Here is an 8,083-nt window from a genome sequence, read left to right as displayed (position 1 = left end):
GCATCTTGCTTGATCATTTGATTAAATGGATTTGGTGTCTTCTTTTGCAAGTTCAAGTTAAAGTTATATTCAAGATATTCATGATGTTTCCTCTCATGCATATGATGACAACCTAACTATTACTTTCATCCATAGCTATTATTTATCGTCTCCCAAGTTTGATCCCACCCATGGGTACACTTTGGCACAAGAAAAGATTATTAACACTCCCTTTAAAACTCTCCCTCCTAAGGAGGAAGTTTGGAAGAATGTTGTTAATATTTCTCCTAAAATATGTCTCTCTCATAAGGATATCCTAGATGAGGAGGATGATATCATAAACACCTTTCTTAATGTCACTTTACCTTCCATGCAATATGGAATTCCTCCTAGAGATGAAGCATTGATGAATATTGTTTATCATTCTCCCAAACTTCATTCTACCCATAAAGATACCTTGGAGCAAGAGGATGAAATCATTAGTGCTTTCCTTGATACTCTCCCTACTAGATATGAATCCTTACAGAACAAGGAGCTTAATTAGGTCAATACTATTTGTGTTTCTAGTTATGAGAAGCCTATATTTCATCAACATGCCACTCAACCTCAAAACCAACCCATGATTAATGCTAACAAACCAAAGAGACCTCCTGGCTATATTTTAATATCCCATATGACAATAGAAACAATAAACAAGATCCCAACATTCTTCTTACTTTCCTTCCTCCCCCACCATCTTAAGCAAAATGATCATGGGGAACCTAACCTTATGGAGAAGCTTCATGAAACCTAGCTAAGATCTCCCTTTGGGATGATTTAAACTTAACCTTCATACCTTGAATTGATCCAAGAAGCACTAAAAAAGGTTGTTTCCACTCCTTCTTCTAAACCAAATGATATTGCATTCTCATAAGATGAGTTGGCTTCTATAGAGGTTAAAAATATATATGATCACCTTATGATCACTCCTTTAATTTACGAGCAAATAATAAGAGGTACCTTAATTGATAAAGGGTTGACACTTAACATTTTTTGTGTTGACTTATTAGATAAGATAAATTGGGATTATTCTTCTATTCAACCTAATTGTCTTGTGTTTGTGTCTTTGATAATATTCTTAGAGAATTACTTGGTATAGTCATCTTACCTATCAAAGTAGGACTTGTGAAGTTACCCACTCTTGTTAGTGTCATTCCCAACAATCTTAGTTATAACCTTCTTCTAGGAAGACCGTAGATTCATGATATGAATTCAATCTTTTCTACTCTTCACCACACAATTAAATTCATTTATAACAATAAAATCCACACAGTTAATGTTGATCCTACTCCTTGTGATATGGTTCAAGATGAAGTAGGATGAATAGCTCCCTTTAATACTATGATTTCTTCAACAAAACAATCTCCAATCAATGATGCTTCATTAAAAAATAAGGGGGATATAAAGTCCCTCAATCTAAATGTGACACCTTAAATGAGCCTTGTGTTCCAATTATCCAATATTCTTCTATTCAAACCTCTTCTTCCAACACATGTCTTGATCATGATTGGGGCTCTTTAAACTCTTTAACTAATAATGAACCCTCTTCTCTAGACATTTCAACACCTAGATCTAATTCCACACATGGATACAATGGACATGTTTTAGGACGTGTGTAACAATGTTTATATTAAGATCATAATAAATCACACTTTTTCAATGAATATTTAGGTTTACAACCTCTTCCTTTGTCAATATCCTCTCCCCCATCGTTTAGTGCATCCATGTCTTCTTATATTTCATTACAACAAGGTAACGTTTTGTCCAGTCTTCTTCAAGCCAAAATGATTACCCTTATTTGGTCCAAATGAAGGAGAAAAGGTAGACAAGACCTTGAAAATCCTACTTTTTATGTGTATTATCAATTTATTATCCATTCCACTCATGAATACCAAATTTTCAATTAATAAAATTAAACAATTCATCAATTTTGGCATCATTCAAGTAAAAGGTGACAATGAGTGGCATCTTTGTCATCGTCATTCTAAATAACTAAGTTCCTATCATGTTGCACCTTGCCATGTGACATTGCTAGCTTGTTTATTGGGCCCCCGATTCATTGCCATTCATGGTGGTACAATTTTAGGTTCAATCATACTTGGTGAGAAACATAATAGCATATTTATTCGTGTCTTCATTCTTGGGGGCAAGAATTATTTTCTATCTAAGGATTCACTTTTTCCTTTGTTGACTTGTATCTTTTATAATTGGATGTCCTTTCTTGCATAGATTTGTCCTCTAAGCAGATATTTTTATGTCCCTTGGTTGGAATTGTTCTTTTTTTGATATGGTAAATATTCTTATAAATAATCTCTCCTTAGTGAATGTGTGCAATCTTTTACTAAGAATCTACTTTTTCCTAGTAATGGAGAAGGTGAGAATTCTTAGTCTCCTTCTCCTTCCAAAGATGTTATCCTTATTAAATATCTCCTCTGTTTTTTAATGTAGATATTTTTATGTAAATATCTCTTCCTCTATGCATCCCTCAAAAGGATCCATTTACACTTGTTGCAAGATATCTATTTTATAGCTACCCTTTCTTTACTCATAAGAGTTATGCCTCTTTATCTTGGAGTTATGTGTATTGTTGCCTAGAGGATATCTCCTTGGTGATGAAGGTGTGTATCATTGTTTCTATCTTTTCCTTAAGACACCAACATAGGGCTATGTTGGCATCTTAAGGGGGAGCATACATCACGACCTTCTTGTAGTATATGTTCAACTCAAGTTGTAGATTTCCTTATGTGATGCCTTTCTTGGTTATTCTTTTTCAATTTAATTTTATGGATTTTCTTATGAACATCATATTTTATTTGGTTATCCATATTATATATCTTATACAAGTTGTTGCATGCTTGAAACCAAGCCAAATTCTTAAACAAGATTCTTAAATCCTGAAACCAAACAACATTTTAGCAGGATGAGTTGACTAGCATAACACAACTCGCTAGACCTTTCAATTATTATTTTTACACTTCTTTAAAGTAGGTTTACTAGAATAAGACAACTTTCTAGACATTTCAACCCTCATTGTGCTACATTTTTAGGATGAGTAGAACTAGCATAACATAGCTTGTTACTTTGACTCTACTTTCCTACATGGACCACATGACACAACACAACACAACCTATTGTCCTGTGAGAATCTGTGTTTTCATGGATCAACTAGCATAACACAACTTGATAACTTGTGGAATCTGTGTTCCCTCTTACTTTTTCCTCTCATGAATCACCTAGCATAACACAACTTGCTAGCCTATGGAATCCATGCTTTCTTCTTCTCCTCCCCACGAGCCCATAGCTTTGTTAGTTTCTGGATCATAGTACATCATTCGATGCATGATATTGCTCTTTCCATGTGACCACTCATGTTCTTATTATAGCATTTCAAGAATGATATTAGTGGTTGAGACATTTTGACTAACAAGGTCCCTTCAACTAGTTGACTTGGAGCTTTTATTTTTTATTTTAACCCCTTTTGTGTCTTTTGTCTTTGAATTTTGTAATGTTGTGAAAGTTGAGAATTAGGGTTTAAGATAATAAAACTACTAACTATCCTAATTAACCTACATACATTAAAATAGGTCAAAACTCAATCATCTCAATCCTCATGGGAAATTATGATTTAGCCTCTTCCATAAGTTGAATTTGATTGATTGAAAAATTAGGTCAAAACAATGAATTATTGAAGCAATCTAACATAAACAGTAAGCTACATATATCTCACTGAGCCACAAACCCGGATCTGGGCAAAATAAAATGTCTCGAACCTATTCCCAAAAGTTTGACCTAAATTTTTAGGACTAAGTAGCATAGATCTGCCCCGGTCCTCTGAATTTTCTATCGTCGTAAGGTGAACCAATTTGTCATTGTCGACTTTGCTGGATTTTTTGAGTACAAATCCACACTTGTTTCCTACACATAGAAAGAAAGAGAAATGTTTTGGGAATAGGAGTTTGCCTTAGGTCAAACAATGGTTAGGAATTAACCATGAAATTGAATTGACAAATGTAATGAAAGATTGAAATAAAGTACTTTCCTTTTGAGAATAAGATTGAATCTAAAATGTAATGCTTGAAACCACAATGTTTTCCTTGATAAAGTTTTGGTTGTCTTCACACAAAGATTTTAGGGTTTCATGTAGGATGTCTTCATAAAACATTGATCATGAATGCCATCTTCAATGCTTGAACTTGACTTCACTTTTGCTCCAATGCTTGATGAATGATTGATTGCTTACACACTTGAATTTGATAGAGTGTACATCTTGATTTCAATTCATTAGGTTTAAAATTAGAGGGGTATACCTCCTTTTTTACTTATTATCATGCTTTTTAGATTTGGCCATCAAATCTAAAAAATTATGATAACCCCACAATTTTTAGCCAATTGTGGATTTTGCACTTTAAGTTTCATTAATATGAGTAATTTTTGTCCAAAATTTCCTATTAATTTTTTGTTTTTTTTGGTTCCATTTATGTCGTTTGTGTCTCTTTTTTGCTTTGATTTTATTTTTTTCTCTTAGTGTCAAATCGGGTTCTAGGCCCGATTTTGTCTTTCCCTTTCGTGTATGGTGTAAATCGGGTCCATAGAGCCAAAAACACCTATTTGATGCAAATGGGGTCTATGGACTCAATTTACATAATTTATTTCTCATGACCCTCATTAATTGAGTTAGAGCTCTTTTTAAAATCAAACTCTTCAAAATAAATTTCTACCTTTTTGTTTGTTTTTACCCTCATTTCTTTTTGTCTTTTACTGGTGTGCATTAGCCAAGAAGTGATCTTTCATCTTGGTGACTTCTTTGTCACTGGTTTTAGGTATGATATTTTTTTTTCTTTCCTTTCATTTTTAGTTTTGATATAATATTAAGAGTGTCTGTTGGTGTCATCCATGTCTCTTGGTCCTAGCAACATCAAAAACCATTGTTAATGTTTGTGTTTAGTGCTTAGCCTTTTCCATTGGTGTTGTTCAGGTTGATTGACCCGAACATCATTGTGTTTGTAGTATCTAGTGTGTTTGGGTTGTAATGATGAAAAATTAGGATTTCCACCATAGAAGGGAGAAACCACTAATTTATGACTTAAAGACCATTACATTCAAAAGAGGGTTCCAATCCAATAGATCTAGTCACAAACCAATAATGATTAGGACTATGAATTATGATTGGATTGGGGGTTTTGATGATTTAACCTCTTTTATAAATTAAATTGTTGAAATTACGGTAAATGTGTTGAAATGAAGGTGAAAATATGGAAACAGTAAGCTACAATTGTGGGATTGAGCCACAAACCTGGATCTGAGCAATGTAAGAAAATTCGAATCTACTCCCTGAAAGAGCTCCCAAAATGTTGGGACCGTGGTGTCAGTCGCCCTAGTCCTCTGAAATTTTCACACTCTAATGGGGGATCAATTCATCAATATAAATAATCCTTATTACGATCGCAACTTTGTACCTATTTCCTACACACAAAAAGAAGGGGAAATAGGTTGGGAATAAGGGTTTGCCTAAATCAAACCTCGGTTTAGGAATTAACCTTGAACGAAATATTTCAAATACTGAAATAAATAATTGAAAGATACACCTCAAATCTGCAATAACTGATAATGATGCTTTGCTTCTTGAATGTAACCACATATGTTATATGAAATGGCATGAACATGTCAAAACCCTAATTCTTGTATATGAATAATGTAATGTTGCTCCATAATGGATAAATGAAGAATATGTAGCCTTGAATATCTCTAGAAATGCTCGATGATAAATTCTTGAATGATAGATTGCTTGAATATGGATTTATTGTATGCCTTATGATTCTTCTATGATCACGAAAAGAGAGGGATGGACCTCCTTTTATACTTGCCTGTCGAAAAATAACTTAATTTTCTAACATAGGCCAATATGGAGATCACATTATACCTAGCTTATTGTGACTGTTAAGAGGGGCCAAATTAAGGTCCCAATTGAGAGGACCAAGGCGCCATGCCCTACTCCCATTGAGGAACATGGAACCACGCCCTGGTTCTACCCCATTTAAGGGCTGGAACAAAGAGGCCATGTGATGTTCAAAGATAAAAAGAGGTTGGATTTGAATGGTATGAGTAGAATTAGGTCCTAGTCTAGCTTTGGGACATGAATGTTGAGATGAGGGTCCAAATATGGACCAAATTGTAAGGGATTACAATTTAGTATGCTACATTTAGCCCCCACTTTAGTGGGAGTATGAGCCTATGCAAATACTCATGATAAAGTAGATGAAAGAGAGATGAAGAAGAGGATCAATGAGGAGCATAATCACAAGGAGTATAAGACATCACTAATTTTGAGGGTCCAAGCCCCCAATCTTAGGATCTTAACTCACTCAAACATATGCAAGGGCACACAAAACAAGACAAAAATAAAAAGGTAAACAAAAAGGTCAACAAAGACAAACAAAGACAAAAAGGAAAAAGACACACAACTAGAAAAGCTAAAGACCAAAGACAAGATCTCAAGCCAACTAGGCGAAGAGACCTCAATATCAAAATGTCTCAATCACTAGTATCATTCTTGAAAATTGTCATCTCAAGAACATGAGAGATCACATTAATTAATAAATTATGAATCATCCATGAACCATCAATAGAAAAGATATGATTTCATGTAAAGAAGGAAAGAGAGAACATAAATACATGACATATGTGTTTTCTAGGTGATCCATGAGAAGAATGATGAGAAAAGACATGGATACTAGCCCCTAGATATGCTTTTCTAGGCGATCCATGTTGGGGAGGAGAGTAGGAATAGTCTAGCCATGTTCTGCTAGTTCCACTCATCCTCATGTGTGTGCGCAAGTGATGTCTGGTATCAAGTGTAAAGCACCCTATATAAGAGTTTGTTTCCTCTGGTTTCGAGCATGCTTCAACTTGTTTAAGACATATAATGCAAATACAAATGCCAAGGGCCAAATGCCTGATTTTGGGAACATTTTGTGTAAGAGTTTATTTTCTCTAGTTTCGAGAATGTGTAACCTCGTTTAAGATAGATACCATTGGCATATTGGCATAACTGATAATGTGATGATATTGATGAACCGGTACAAGGACTGTTGGTGATGATTTAGTTGAGATGTTGTTTTATGACTTGATGATAAGTTTGTGTTGTCATTGATGGAAACTATGGTTACATTGTTTTATCATGTTATCTAAGTCGTCTATGATTGACCCAAAAGCTATGGAATGGATTTGACAGTTAACTAAAAAATAAGACTTTAACTGGTAAATGTGAAACTGTGTTACGCTTAAGTAATTGGATCTTGAGATTGATGAAGAATTTGGTGTTGCGGTTTGGAACTTCTGTTGGTAACATTGTAATGAGGTTATGATTGGAACCACATCATGTTTTGGCTATTAGAAGTCATGTTTGTGATTGACAAATGTATTTTCTATATGGTTTTAGTAGGGTTTAAGAACCGGTATTCAAATCTTATAACTGATAATGATTTTGAGTTTGACAGTGTATTACATTATGTTTGTAAGTTGGTGATGATGTGGTTGAAATTGTGTGAAGTGTTTGAATAATGTTTTGGTACGATCAAAGAGCAAATTTCTTGGGAATGAGCGAAGTGCTTAGTAGAATGAGCTAAGGGTTTGAAAGTGTATCAGATCGAGGTGTGGTGATCATTCAACGACTATAATTGATTTTTAATTGATTGTAATGATCCATATGATGATTTGTAATGAGTTGTAAAGATTTGTGATCATCTATGATGTAAACTTAGGGTTTTGTAACTAACTAAGCTGTAAAGTCTATGTAGGGTAAGTCTATGATGATTTACTGTGTCAATGATCAAAAGAAGAGTGTGTGGCCGAACCACTGTGTGTGCAATAGAGAAGCAGATTGGAATAGAAAAGGATTTGTACAAGCAAGAGTGCTAATTTCAAACCATTCATCTATTGTTCCCTAACAGTTGCAACAGACTCAAAATCCCTTAACCAGTTAGGTCCTGACAGGCCCGATTGTATAAATCCTTAACCGGGTGACTCATTAGCTTAAGTTCTAAATCCTTTCATAGGGTTACTCCTA

The sequence above is a fragment of the Cryptomeria japonica genome, chromosome 3, assembly GCF_030272615.1.
Source record: "Cryptomeria japonica chromosome 3, Sugi_1.0, whole genome shotgun sequence".
Classification (NCBI taxonomy): Eukaryota; Viridiplantae; Streptophyta; class Pinopsida; order Cupressales; family Cupressaceae; genus Cryptomeria; species Cryptomeria japonica.
This window is presented reverse-complemented; position numbering follows the sequence as displayed.